Raw genomic sequence first — 15,337 nt, forward strand, 5'->3', positions numbered from 1 at the left:
AGCCCCAAGAGGATGTCTAGCCACTCATGATGATGTTGCTTCAACCCTCAAGGGCTAATTCCATGGTTGAAATCTACTCCTTGTTAATGAAGTACTCTAATGTTGTCTCTAGCCTCCTCCTCCTCTAAACTTGCTCTCCAAGAGATGATATGAAAATAATGTTGGCTCCCCTTGTAAACAGCAATCCTTATCCTTATATAGGTAGGTCAAAATGACACCCAAAATGAGCTGGGGTCGTGCACACAATATTCCTTAATGATTGGATAAAGGACAACTTTCAATGAAATGGAATTTTAGCTTTTTCGTATTGGAGGAAGTTCGATCGATCGAACCTTAGACTTAGATCGATCGAACTGGCTAAGATCTATTGAACTTAGGCTGGATCGATCCAACTGGTTGAGCTTTTTAGGAAAAGACAAATCTGAGATATTTTGGAGAGATATTTATGGGAAAAGGACAAAAGTGGTTAGTGGGTGGTACAACTGTGGATATGATCAATCATTTGAATAAGGACAAAAGTGTTCGATCGATCGAAGGATGGTGTTGGATCGATCGACCTTTTGGACTTTATGTTTTTGGGTCTAGGCTTGAATCTATCTTGAAGTGCTGAGATCGATCATAGCTCGATCGATCGAACCTTGAACTTAGATCGATCGAACTTTGCTGCTTCCCACCTTTGGCTTCATTTGCTTTCTCTTTCTCCACTTTGCTCCTTTCTTTGTTTAATCCCAGAATTGCTTCAATTAAGCTCTTATTTGGCTGAGTTAGCTTATTTTCGGGATAAGTGCCTGAAAGTGGAAATAACACGAAATCAATCTAAAACGGTAAAGTAAGATAGATAAAGGTACTAGAATGCCTAAGCTTAAGGGGTTTAAATACGCACTTTTCAGCGCTCATTACACCCCCAAACTTAAATATTGCTAGTCCCTAGCAATGAACTAGAAAGTAAAGAAATGAAATAAACAACTATACAACTATGAACTAGAAAACAATAAATGGATAACGCCACTTTCGTAGGGAACACAATTGCACTTAGCACATGCAACAAGCCTTTTAAACCCCTAGGTTACCCCTAGTGGACGAGTGAAGTCTCTTGAGGGTTTCCAAAAATGGTACCCACAAACATTAAGCTCATTCTTTCAAAAGAGGCACCAATATTGCAAACAAGCGTTGGGAAAAAATTACCTCAAGTATGCAATTTTTCAGCCCTTTCCAAAAAATCTCCCAAAATCTCAACGTCAAACAAACAAATATGGTCCTCCACACATTAAGAAAATAATCATGCAAATCAAAACAACTCTAGAATCCTTTTTGAGTGGACTGGCATCAAATATGTTGCTATTTTAGCCAACTAAAGAATTAATCACATCCTTACCCTCAAACTAGCACACAAATCTAGTACCGATCATCAAGATAAAAAGTGGACCTTTTATTAAAGCTTATTGTTCTAGATGCGCTTATTCTTTTCACTCGATTTTTTTTTTTTTTTTTTTTTTTTTTTGAGGATCAAAGATGGAAGCATAGTGCAATGTATTGATCTCTTAAGCTTTCTAGCGATTCATAAGGTCGAGCGTTAGGTCAATGACTCCCAAACTAGACGGCTTTAGGGCATTAGGTGTTCAAACACCCCTACGGACTTACAAGCTCAAATTAACTAGGCTACAAATTAAGACAACAACCATCTAATCATTTCCCATTTTTCACCTTTTTGGGAGAAGTCCTCACTTTTTTATTGCTTTTGCAACATTATTATTATTATTATTATTATTATTATTGAATTCAATTATTAACCTAGAGTTTGGGCCCTCCACCTTTCGGTACGAGAAGTTTAGTGCTTGATGAGGCTAGAATCCCGGCTACTTAGTGAAAAGGGGTTGTTATCCACCTTGATCAAGAATGAAAGTTTTTAATGCACTACTAGTCCAATTGGGATATAACCAATTCAATAATCAACAAAGCATGTACCCCACAAATGAAAACTAGTGTGCGCATGTGCTAGTGTAGAAGACTAGAGTGAATCTCAAAACAATCACAAAATCAGGATGATGTGGACCACAAGTGTAAGCAAGATATCAATCTTTCGAAAAATTTACTCCTAAATGGCATCCACAAGGCATACAAGGAGTATTGAACTCTCAAGTCAAGTAATTTTTAAATTTTAAGCAATATAGTCCTCAAAAGATCAAAATCATAGCTAGATATGGACCAATCATAAAAATATCCCTCAAATACACAAGTCATGCTCAAAATTTGAATTTAAAACTAACATTGTAAAGCACCAGTCCCCCCAAACTTAAATTGTACAATGTCCTCAATGTGCAAAGAGAACAAAGGAAAGAGTATACCAGTGCAACTAAGTAAGAATGACCGGGACTGAAGTATCCGAAGTGGGTGGCATGGCCCTCCCAAACTTGGGATGAACTGTGGTCCTGAAAATTGGCACTTGGATAAACTCATCAGATAACAAAATGGGATAATCAGTGCACAGTGGTCATGCAAGTGTAAATGGGATAAACAGATAAAGAAATGAGAGAGGTGTAAGGGTGGTCTTGAAAATTAGGTAGCACTCTCTCACTGAAGTCACTGTGATGCACCTAATGGAGTCAAACATACAGATATGAGAATATAATATATGACATCCATAACAAAAACAGATATATAAAATAGAAAAAGTGCAGGTACAACAAAAATATCAAAGCCAACAGACCGGCTGTAAAAATAATAATGTACAGTGACAATAGTAAAGTATCAAAAGGAGAGAGGGATCATAAGATAAAAAGGACTGGGAGCTCAGGAGGATAAGGTAGGATGGGTAGGTCTAGCTCCACGGATGTCTCTAGATAGATCTCTGAACATGGTCGCGACATCTGTGCGGAAGGCAGCAAAATCAGCTATATGGGCTGTGAGATCGGCTCGAATGGCAACAACAGTATCCTCAAGCGTCTGCAGACGTACTCCAAAGCCGGGGGTCATATCTAGAGTCTCAGGCATAGATGAATTAGAAGAAAGCTCCTGAGTCTGCTCCTACTCATGAATGGGCGACCTGGCTGGAGAGTCCTGCTATGCGTCGTCTGCAGGGTGCTCTAAGTCTATATCTAAATGCTCGGCAGCTGGATCGACTGGTGAGTCATCCGCTGCGGGATGTGCTGCTGCTGCCTCTGCCGGTGCCGGTGCCGGTGCCGGTGCCGGTGCCGGTGCCTGTGTATGCCGGTGCCTGTGTATGTGCCTCCTCTAGTTCCAACTCTGCTGCAGCCAGTACCGCGTGGTCCTGCAGCCTGGTAATAATGGAGCTGTAACTCTTGTTCCAGTCCTTCCTGAGGAAGTGACAGGAACCTGTCTCGGGGTACTCCCGAGGATGGATGGGGTAGCGCTGATCGATGAGGATCTGGGTGATGAGGTGGCTGAAAGGAAGAGACTTAGCCCGTCCGAGCGTCTCCTTGCTGATGTACTCGTCATACAGCTTCCTCATCACGCTCCAGATGAGCACGGGAATAAACACCCAGTGCCCGGTGTAGAAAGAGTAAAGTGCTGTCAGATAATCGCCCCTCCTTTGGATCTTGTGCCCCGCCATGTATATATTCCGATAGAAAACGGAATCAGTGAACCATAGGTCGTTGGGAAGGAATGTCCGGGTGGCGAAGGTCTCGCCACTGGCGTGGTGACCTGTGAGGAAAACTGCCATGTCTGCATAGGAAGGCCTGAATAGCCTCGGATATGTGTCTTGAAGCTCTGGAGGACATCTGTGTGGACAGCGGCAAAATGGTGATCGGATGGCCATCGACAGAAGTGACCATCTTGGCTGTGGTACGCGGCGATGGTCGGAGGTTCTGGTAAAACAACCGAAACAGCTGTGGGTAGACCAGTTCTGTAACGGGGGCAAGAATAGTGGCTAGGCCCCTCTGAATAATATCATAGTAGGTGGATCAAGTCAGCACCGATCTAGAAAAGAAGGCCGTGTCGAACTCTGATTCATGGTCGAGCGTCATACGGGTATATCGAGGCGTGGGCCTATCATGCCCCAGATGAGCTGGCTGAGGTGGTATATGTGAATGCTCAGCTCCAGTCTACGGTGGAGATGGTGATGGAGTGAAAGCAGGATGAGCCGCAGAGGTGGACGGTATGTGGTCATCCTCAGGCTCATGAGATGGTGACTGAGGTGGGGTAGCCTGTGCTGGCTCCCGTTGTGTATAAGAGGGCTCTACTGGCTCCTCTCTCTGTGGCCTAGTATGTCAGGTGGGCCCGTGTTGCCTATTGGCAACGGTCTTCCTCTTAACCATAGCCTGCAAAAAGAAAAAGAAAAACTTGCAATGGGAGTTAGTGCCAGGCTAAGAAATTTTAAAGTATGAAATAGAATCATGTATGTCAAGTAAACTAAACAAAATAAATATGACATGAATCTATGCAAGTGGCAGAATATGAAACATACTAAACAATATAAGTATGAAATGCATCCAATGTGGAATATCACAGGCATTGGGCATAGATAAGATAACTTGAACATAAGATATAATGAATGAAGTGTGTGTGTGAGATCTGTGAAGTTCGATCGATCATAAAAAGAAGTGAGATTGATCACAAAAGTTAGATCGATCGAAAGTAAGTGAGATCGATCTCACAACTTCGATCGATCGGAGACATGAGTTCGATCGATCTCTCAAGATCAATCGGAGATACTAGTTCGATCGATCGAACTGTGCGACATTGAAAACTCAAAGGTCACAGATCTGTGACTTTAGAAGGATGGGGCCCACACGAACGTGTTCGTGGGCCCAATAACACATCAAATCAACAAATATCCATCATAAAGAAGGCCCGTACTCCCAAAGATAGATAAAAAAAACACATATATATACATATAAAAACTCAGGGCTTTGAAGCTTTAAAAATGGAGATTCAACCATCTAAGCAACCTAAATCGAGTATGTAAATCATTAAATCATCAAATCGAAGATCACATCTCAAAGTGGATCTCGGTTCCTACCTTGAACGAGTGAGAGAAGTGGATGAGATGCGAAGAAGATGCAAGTATAGAGAAGAGAGACAAACAGCACCTAGATCATGCCGGAAAACTACGCTGGAGATGGGGAAGATAAGTGAGGTTATGGCGGCGCAGAGAGGGGTTGAGGGTTAGGGCTTGAGAGAGGGTTGGATCGATCTAAATGATCGATCATGAGAACCCTCGATTCTATTTTAAAAACATTCCTGACAGAATTCGATCGATCGAACTCAACTATGATCGATCAAACTTTGATGAACTCTCTCCAAAGTATTTTTGGATTTTTGAAATTTTTGAAAATTGCAAACTGAAAATTAAAAATTGGAAAATAAAATAAAATATTTTTGGTTTTTTTTTTTCTTTTTTTAAAATTAATTGAATAAACACTTATATTTAAAAATTAATTAAAATAGAATATTTTTGAATTTTGAAAACATTTTGAAAAATAAAATAAAATAAAATAAAATAAAAGTAAAATAAAAACAAAATGAAAATAAAATAAAAGTGAAAATATTTTTGAATTTTTGGAAATTTGAAAAGTCAAAATAAAGTCAAAATAATGAAATGAAGACTGAGATCGATCGAAACAAGAGTTCGATCGATCAGATAGAGAGCAAAAATATGCAGGTTTTTGGCTTAGAAAATTGGCTAAGTGTTGGAACATGAGATCGATCGAACTGGGAAGTTGGATCGATCGAAAAACTTCTTGATCGATCTTGGAATGTTTCGAACGATCAGACAGAGAGCTGAAATATATAGGTTGATGCAGGCTCAAAATTTTTTTAAGTGTTGAGTCATGAGATCGATTGAACTTGGAAGTTGGATCGATCGAAGGTCTCTTGATCGATCTAAAAGTTAGTTCGAACGATGGGACAGAGAGGTGATTTGGATGCAGGTTTCTGCAGGTCGAAAAATTTTCTAAGTGTTGGATACAGAAAGGAGTTTGATTGATCGAACTCAAGTTTGAGATCGATCGAACTATGCAGAATGCTCAATAATGTCATGAAAGCTTATGCAATCCTCACCAAAGTTCCTTGAAATGTATATGAACCAAAAATAAGTATCTAGACTTCGCAAGAAATGAAATAAAAGATAGAAATGGGGGAGGAATAGGGTTTTAACACCCTACGAATACCTTTGCTAGTCTTTAACGTCTCTAGCAAGACATTGGGCTCTTTTAGCCCGGATCAAAGATCTTATAATGCATCCCCTCCTTATTGAGGTGATAGATGTTTTGAACTCCACCCAACAAATGGTTCTTTGAAGAACTTGTTGGATTAAGCTCAAAAGAAATCTTTGGTCCCTTATCTATGCAATTACAACCTTTGGGCTTCCATGCCCTTTCAAAGCAAGAGTTTGAAACAAGATTTTTAAAATGCAAGGTTGAAGATGATCCTTTAGAAGTTTTGGTTTTACACAAAAGCTCATTTCCTTGACATTGAAGATCATGACATTCATCTACAACATTAACCTCTCCTTCATATTTGTTAAATGAATTGGGTGTGGGATTAAAGATATTCAACTTCACCTTCATGTGGCCAAATGAGATCTTCATTATCCCCGTCCTACAGTTGATGTTGGCATTAGCGGTTGCCAAGAAAGGACGGCCAAGGATAACGGGAATTTGGCTCTTAGGATTGGGAATCGGTTCCGTGTCTATGACAACGAAATCAACCGGGAAGAAGAATTTGTCAATCTTTATCAAAACATCTTCAATTATACGTCTAGGTTTCTTAATGGATCGGTCGGCAAGTTACAAAACTACCTACATCGGTTTCAATTCACCTAGGCCCAATTTGACATAAACCGAGTATAGAAGAAGGTTAACAATTGCTCCTAAGTCAAGAAGCGCCCGATTAATGATATGATCACCAATAATGCATGATGTAGTGGGTGAACTGGGGTCCTTAAACTTTGAAAGAGTGTTATATTGCAAAATTGAGCTTACTTGCTTGGTCAAAATCACTTTTCTTGGTGCTTGGCTCTTGTTCTTCCGCTTTTGGGTGCACAAGTCTTTCAAGAATTTGGCATAAGCCAGAATTTGCTTGATTGCATCCAATAGTGGAAGATTAACTTTCACTTGCCTAAATATTTCCATGATTTCATTGCTTTTTGCCTTTTGCTTGTCTTTTGAAATGGATCCTTTTAAGGCATCCGGAAATGAAACCTTTGGTTCAAATACTTTTTCAAAATTTTCTTTTGAACTCTCTTCAACACAAGAAGTTTTCAAATCATTTTTCACCAAAACCTTTTCAACATCATTTTTCAAAACTTCTTTTTTAAACACATCTTTCAAAACTTTCTCATTTACAAGATCATGTATATGCAATGAAGGAGGAATGGGATGTGAAACGGGACAGGTGACAACTTGAGGTTGCACTGGTTCACTCTCTTTATTGTACATTCCAACTTGATTATCCACAATCCTACCACTCCGCAAGGTAGTTACCGCATTAACATGTTCGATGGTGTGGCCTTCCGATGAGGAATTTGTTTCCACAACACATTGTTGCTTAGGTGGGGCATTTATAGGCATCTTTCCCTTCTCTCTTGCATTGAGAGTGCTTGCTATTTGCCCTACTTGGGTTTCTAGCTTCACAATAGATTAAGAGTGAGAATGAAGCAATTGAGTGTTAGCTTCTAAAGTGCCCAAAGCATTCAAAACTTTCTCTTCAAAGGCGGGACTTCTAGTATTACCTTGGGAATAAGATTGGTTGGGAAAATGAGAATTAGCAAATTGATTCCCTTGTGATTGATAAGGTCTATAACCTTGGGATCCTTGGTTTTGAAGTGAATGTGGAATGTACTTCCCTTAAAAACCGCCTTGGGAAGGGTTTGAGCCCTTTCCTTGGTTTTTCCAAGAGAAATTTGGATGATTCCTCCAACTTGGATTATAATGAGTACCATAAGGATTGTTCCCTTGGTTCACAAAAGCCGCATTGACTTGTTCATTAGGTTCACTTTGCACTTGTCCGTGAGGACAATGAGAAGTAGAATGAAGAACACTAGAACAAGTCATACATGTTTCATTTGATGCATGATGAGAATGGTTAGGGAAGGAAGATACTTGGTTCGCCGAGTTTTGGTTAATCAAAAATTGATCAAGCCTTTGAGATAAAGACTTCATCTCAGTGGCTATTTCATTTGAATGGTCGACTTGATGTAAGCCAACACTCTTCCTACCTTGTGAACTTCTACCATTCTTAGATGATAGTGTTCTATGCAAAGAATTTTCACTCATGCTCTCATAGAGACGCCACACGTCATCCTCATGCCTATCAATGTATGAGCCACCCATGGAAGCATCAACCATACCCTTATAGTTGTCCGATAAGCTCTCAAAGAAGTATTGAACTAATTGCCATTTGGGCATGTCATGATGTGGACACTTCCTAAGCAATTCATTGAAGCGTTCCCATACCTCATGAAATGTTCTTCATCCCCATGTGAAAATTCTTGAATTGAGGTTCTCATGGCATTGGTCTTAGAAACCGGATAGTACTTCTTCAATAACTCTTGTTGCATTTCTACCCAAGAAGTGATTGAAAAAGGCCTAAGATTGTTAAACCAATACTTTGCATTATCTTTTAAGGTGAATGGAAAAAGTTTGAGTCTTAAAACCTCTTCCAGCATGTCCGTATATTTTACGGTGGAACATACTTCAAAAAACTCATCCAAATGCTTGTAAGGTTCTTCACTTGGAAGTCCATGATAGTTAGGAAGCATTTGAATGGTGTGTGGCTTAATTTCATAATGATGTGCTCTAAATGGAGGCAATTGGATGCATGTAGGTGCATTATACTCATTAGCCACATAATGGTCTCTTAAAGCAAGAGGTGGATTAGCTACTTGAGGTGCAACATGAATACCTTGGTTTTGAATTCCTTAATTGTTGATGGGAGGTTGTGGAGCATACATTGGTCTTGGCATTCCATATGGAACTTGGCCTTGTTGTTGTGGTGGTTGGTGAATGAATGGCCTAGGCATGCCTAATGGTACTTGTATGTTCTCATTGTGCACATTGGGATGAAGGATACCCTGTTAGTCTATGTGACTAAGGTCCTCAACACGATTATCATTATGTTCATCCATTGATAGATTGGCTCTATTTGAACTTCCTCTTCCCCTAGGATTTCTAACGATAGAATCAAGATGTAAATCAAGAGGGACAAGAGTTGATCTCAATGAACAACGCCCATGCATGCACAATGCAAAACACAAAGAATGACAAACACTATGCCTTCACAACAATGCAATTAGACTTCTTCCACAAACACTTAATTCATACTCCCATGCTTTAACAACAATGATGCAAGACAATAAAAAATAAGCCTCCACGCAGGCTGACGATTTAACTAAGGGATTGAGTAAAGAAAGTCTCGCAAAGGTCCTATAGCACTTCAACTCCAAATTTAAAGCTTAGCTTAGCAAATTTTTAGAATTTTTTTAACTTTTTGCTTTCTTGCTTGCATGAATTGAATGCTTGATGACTCCTTTGCTTGCTTCCTCTCCAACAATGTACCTAGTTAAGTAAGAACAACATAATAAATAACCAAAAAGAAAAATAGAAGTAAAGTAAAGACACGATCAAAAGAGTACTAATCCTAATTAATTCCACAAATCCGACGTTGCCAAATCTAATCAATCAATCCCCGGTAATGGCGACAAAAACTTGTTGGTTGGTCCGTCGTCCTACCATAAGCTTAAGAATGTGCATCAAGGCGAAGGCCAAAAGTTTTACATTTATAGAAGCCACTACTACCTTTCAATAAAAATATAGCTAGGGCGAGTAGGGATCGTCCCAAGGGATTGTGAGAATCGAGCAATGTCGTGGAATTGTTATTAGGGCTAGTAGGTCGAGTGATCAAATAATTGGATGGTTGGTTGATTAAAGAACAACTAAATTAAACTAAGTGATAGTAAAGAATGCAATTAAGAGTAAATAAGAGAGAGAGAGATCTTGGGGTTTAGAGATCACCACCAAGCAATGCATTTCTATATCATTGACAAGTGATTAATGAGGGCAAATGGTGTGTTGCAATATTGGTGTGTGTGTGTTTGGTTGATTCAACAAGCAACGATGACTAGTTAAACATGTATTGTCTAAACATCATGTGAAAGGCACAATATATCTAAGCAATGAAGCATATATTGTCTAAACAACATGTGAAAGGCACAATAAATCAAAACAAGTCATTAATCCTTTCATTAAGCTCACAATCCAAATTCAACACAAGGATAAAGACATATATTACTTGCATTTAGAAGCTTGGATCATCAAATAACAAGCATAGATTGTCCTCCTATTTAACACTACACTACAACTACACTACATCTACACTACTAGCATGAAAATAAACTAAGGGAGAGGCACAATCCATCAAGGCATAAGCATGAACCATCAAGAGAATCACAAGAGCATTCCTTTAAGCACTATGTTTTGACAATCTCCAAATCTATAGCATCAATACACATAAACATGCATCAATAACACAAAATCTAGAGACAAGCACATGAACATCTATTCTAGCATACACAGACATATGGATAGAATGAAATGATCAATTGGAAGCATTAAACTACATAAATCATTGAATAAACAAGATCTATATATATCAAAGTGTCAAAACATTAATTACAACACTAATCCCTCAATAATACACAAGATTAAGCTATAGAAAGCATGTTTGGGGATAACTCTAGCCCCAAGAGGATGTCTAGCCACTCATGGTGATGTTGCTCCAACCCTCAAGGGCTAATTCCATGGTTGAAATTTGCTCCTTGTTGATGAAGAACTCCAATGGTGTTTCTAGCCTCCCCCTCCTCTAAGCTTGCTCTCCAAGAGATGATATGAAAATAATGTTGGCTCCCCTTGTAAAAAGCAATCCTTATCCTTATATAGGTAGGTCAAAATGACACCCAAAATGAGCTGGGGTCGTGCGCACAATATTCCCTAATGACTGGATAAAGGACAACTTTCAATGAGATGGAATTTTAACTTTTTCGCACTGGAGGAAGTTCGATTGATCGAACCTTAGACTTGGATCGATCGAACTGGCTTAGATCTATCAAACTTAAGCTAGATCGATCCAACTGGTTGAGCTTTTTGGGAAAAGACAAATCCGAGATATTTTGGAGAGATATTTATGGGAAAAAGACAAAAGTGGTTAATGAGTGGTACAGCTGTGGATAGGATCAATCATTTGAATAAAGACAAAAGTGTTCGATCGATCAAAGGATGGTATTGGATCGATCGAACTTTTGGACTTTATGCTTTTGGGTCTAGGCTTGGATCTATCTTGAAGTGCTGAGATCGATCATAGTTCGATCGATCGAACCTTGAACTTGGATCGATCGAACCTTGCTGCTTCCCACCTTTGGCTTCATTTGCTTTCTTCTCTCTCCACTTTGCTCATTTCTTTGTTTAATCCCAGAATTGCTTCAATTAAGCTCTTATTTGGCTGAGTTAGCTTATTTTCGGGATAAGTGACTGAAAATGGAAATAACACGAAATCAATCTAAAACGGTAAAGTAAGATAGATAAAGATACTAGAATACCTAAGCTTAAGGGGTTTAAATACGCATTTTTCAGCGCTCATCAATTACGGAGTAAGATTTATAGAGAACAAGACCTCAATGAAAAAATTAACCTACCTATTGTAATCGTACCAAACCCAAACTTGAATCATGTGGAAATATTAAGTGGGTATTCACAATGAGAATTTCTTGTCAAACATTGTTGCCTCAACATTGTAAAAAGGGTGAAACTAATTCAACATGCAATAGCTGAGCAACACGATCACCAAAATCATTGAATAGCAGCTCCCTATAGTTGACAACCCTGATGTAGTCCTTATGCACAGCAGTTAGCAGTCCTGTTGAATTTTAACAGGAAACCCTTGGGTAAGAAGTAAAAAAAAATAACTCATTTGATAATTCTTATTCTTTTACTGATTTATTTTTAAATAATCCGAATCTCCGACAAATAAAAATTACAAAATCCAACATTTTATACATGTAAGTTCATGTTTATGGCCAATCATGATATGTAAATAAAACTGAATCACTGGCAATTTTTATAGCCGACATATGATTGCAAATCCCACTACTATGGATAGAACTAAAGTTCAAATGCAAGGACTCGTTGAGTCATGAGTTTCGGTAGCATCTAAAGAGCTTGCAGTACTAACAAATTCTCAAACAAAATTAATTTCCCGTTCATAAACAATTTAGACCATCAAGAAATTTTCGAGAAGACATTTTCCAACAGGACATTTCCATCTAAAAGAACAGAAACTAGATTCTCCAGCACAAACTAAAAAACATCTTAATCAGAAATCAAACATATTAGCTTAGAAAATTTCAAAATTCAAGAAAAGGCCTAGGATTGTCAATTACTGTCATTCCACAGCAAGTATTGAACATAAAATTCAAAAATAACATACATTTGCGATCAATTTAATAAGTTTTCAATAATCTATTGTAATAATAGTACTCCATAGAGCATTTAATTCTATAAAATCCAATTTGAAGAAATAAAAGATCATACCATCGCCACGGTTGTTGGTCCTGCCAAGCTTGAAGTTGATATAACCAGCGTCACCGAGTCTCTTCTCATACATACTCACAAGCTCTTCATTGCCAATCCAAAACTCCTGCACCACTTAAACAATTTTGCGTATTAGTAATTAACCCAAAACAAATTTTTTATTTTATTTTTGCATTCATGGTGTGTTTACAAAGTTCATTAACATGTGAAATATAATATATTACTTATATTTATGAAAATTTATTATACATATTATCTAATTACAGAAAAATTTGCATAATAGTGATTTACCCTCTCCAAGTTTTTTTGTTTTTTTTTTTTTTTTTTTTGGCATATTAGTAAGCTCAAAGTTCCAAAATAGCAACCCTTCTAGTGCTAATTTGCAACCAAATCATTCATGAATAGACTCAAATTGGGAAATAAAACAAAAATAAATAAATAAAATGGCAAACCTGAAGGCATATAATGGAAGATCTTTCATGCAACAACCAATCCAATATCATGTGGTTTCTGTTCAGCCAATATGCTTTACAATCACTTTCTCTGCAACTCTGATCCTGCTCTTCCAATAGCACATATACATATAAAAATTCAACCCATTGAAGAAAACAATGCACAACCATACATACATACATATACATATGTGTGTATGTGTGGAAAATTTAGAATACAGAAAATAGTTGCATATGAATGAAAATTTTAATTAAAAAGAAAAAAGAAAAAAAATTGTACCTCCTTATTCAGTCTCTTGTAGATTGGGGCGAGAATGTTGAATGTGGTGCAAGAAATACATGTTGGGTCCTTAATCGACCCAATTGCATAGCTCCTATTTCTTGATATCCTCCTTTCTATTGTCATACTTCTTTTTTTCCTTTTAATTCTTCACAGCCAAACATATATATATATATATATATATATATATATATATATATATATATATCGAGAACACCCTCGATATTTGTTTGATGTTGTTCCCTGAAATTGAACAGGACAAGATCTACTCCGAGAATATGAATTAGTAAATGGGCACAAATAATGGAATGAGGAAGAAACAGAGAGAGAATGTGTTTTGAGAATCGAATGTATTACTATGTTGTTTTTGTTGACAAATTCGGAGTTAGCAAAATTGGAATTAAAGTTGGTTCAAAATATGTATTGCTTATGTCATACTTTGCATATGTCATCACTTACATCAGGCTTTGCATATGTCATCGCTTACATCATCAGGCTTTGCTTACATCATTGCTTACATCTGCAAAGTGAGATTTGTTGGATATAAATAGCCCTTGTATCTCATAGTTTCAAATTATTCAAAAATCATCAAAGAGCATTCAAGTGAGGATCGATTCGGATCAAGAAGAGAGAGTTTGAGTGAGCAAAGAGAGTTTGGAGAAAATAGTATTTATTTTCTCATTTGTGAGCCTTTTTTGAGTTTTGATATTAATACATTGATCTTGAGCTCCTGTGGATGTAGGCACATTGCTAAACCACGTAAATCTTCGTCTTCCTTTTGTGGGTGTGTTTTCTCCAATTCATTATTTTGAGAGTGCATTCTTCTTGTGTGTGTGATCACAACGACCATTATTTATTTGTTGGGCCCACGCTTCCGCATAACAAATTGGTATTAGAGCACCACGGTTCGGTTCTTTTGGGTGATTGTGATCGTTGAAAAATGAGATGGCAACCACAAAATTTGATATTGAAAAATTTGATGGGCGCAACAACTTCAGCATGTAGCAATGCGAAGTTATGGATGTTCTGGCTCAACAAGATTTAGACACTGCTCTGGGGAAGGAGAAACCATAAGATATGAAGGAAGAAGATTGGAAAAAGATTAATCGTAAGGCTTGTGGTCAAATTCGACTTTATCTCGGAAAGGATCAGAAATATACTTTCATGCATGAAGTTTCAGCAAACAAGCTTTGGACGTAACTGGAGGAGAAGTATATGACAAAGAGCATTGAAAATCGGCTCTATTTGAAGAAGAAGCTCTTCCGGTTTGATTATAAAGAAGGTATGTCTATGTCCAAGCATCTAGATAATATTAACAAAATTCTTGTTGATTTGCAAAATTTGAATGTTAAAATTGATGATGAAGATAAAGGATTATTATTGTTGAACTCTCCGCCTGATTCGTATGAAAAATTGATTACCACACTACTGTATGGAAAAGAAGAAATTAAATATATTGATGTCTCTAATACCCTCATGAATAATAAGCTTCGCAAGGAGGATAAGGAGGTTAATAGAGACTCAATAGCTGAAGCTCTAACAGTACATGGTAGAACAGATCAGAAAAAGTATGTTAGCCGTGGAAGATTTCAATCCAGATCAAGAGGAGCATCAACTTCGGGCAGAAAAAATCTTGCCAAAGATGAATGTGCCTTTTGTCATAATAAAGGGCATTGGAAGAAGGATTATCCTAAATTGAAAAACAAGGATGACAATAAGATTGCCACCAACATTGTTAGCAGTGACGATGAAACTACAGAGTTTGCTTTGACTGTATCAGTTGGATCCAATTCTCATGATGCATGGATCTTGAATTTAGGTTGTTCCTATCACATGTGTCCCAACCGGGAGTGGTTCTCCATTTTCCAGGAGCTGGACGGTGGAGCTGTTTTCATGGGCATTGATCATGCTTGTCAAACAAAGGGGATAGGACAGATCCGTTTAAAGTTGCACAATGGAACAGTCAGAGTTCTCGAATATGTCCGATATGTATCGGATTTAAAGAAAAATCTCATCTCACTTGGATCATCGGCAGCAAAAGGCAATGAGATTATGCTGAA

The 15,337-nt window shown here is 37.9% G+C and overlaps 2 pseudogenes; one reads left to right on the forward strand and one right to left on the reverse strand.

The window, feature by feature from the left end:
- LOC132273321 (uncharacterized calcium-binding protein At1g02270-like) overlaps positions 1-13,479 on the reverse strand; it is a 34,882-nt pseudogene extending 21,403 nt beyond the window's left edge.
- Positions 8,368-8,465, forward strand: LOC132275641 (small nucleolar RNA R71; annotated as a pseudogene).
- Positions 13,480-15,337: the final 1,858 nt, after the last annotated feature.

The sequence above is a fragment of the Cornus florida genome, unplaced genomic scaffold (assembly GCF_030987335.1).
Source record: "Cornus florida cultivar Cherokee Brave unplaced genomic scaffold, ASM3098733v1 CherokeeBrave_3.0.0_Hap2_Chr09, whole genome shotgun sequence".
NCBI lineage: Eukaryota > Viridiplantae > Streptophyta > Magnoliopsida > Cornales > Cornaceae > Cornus > Cornus florida.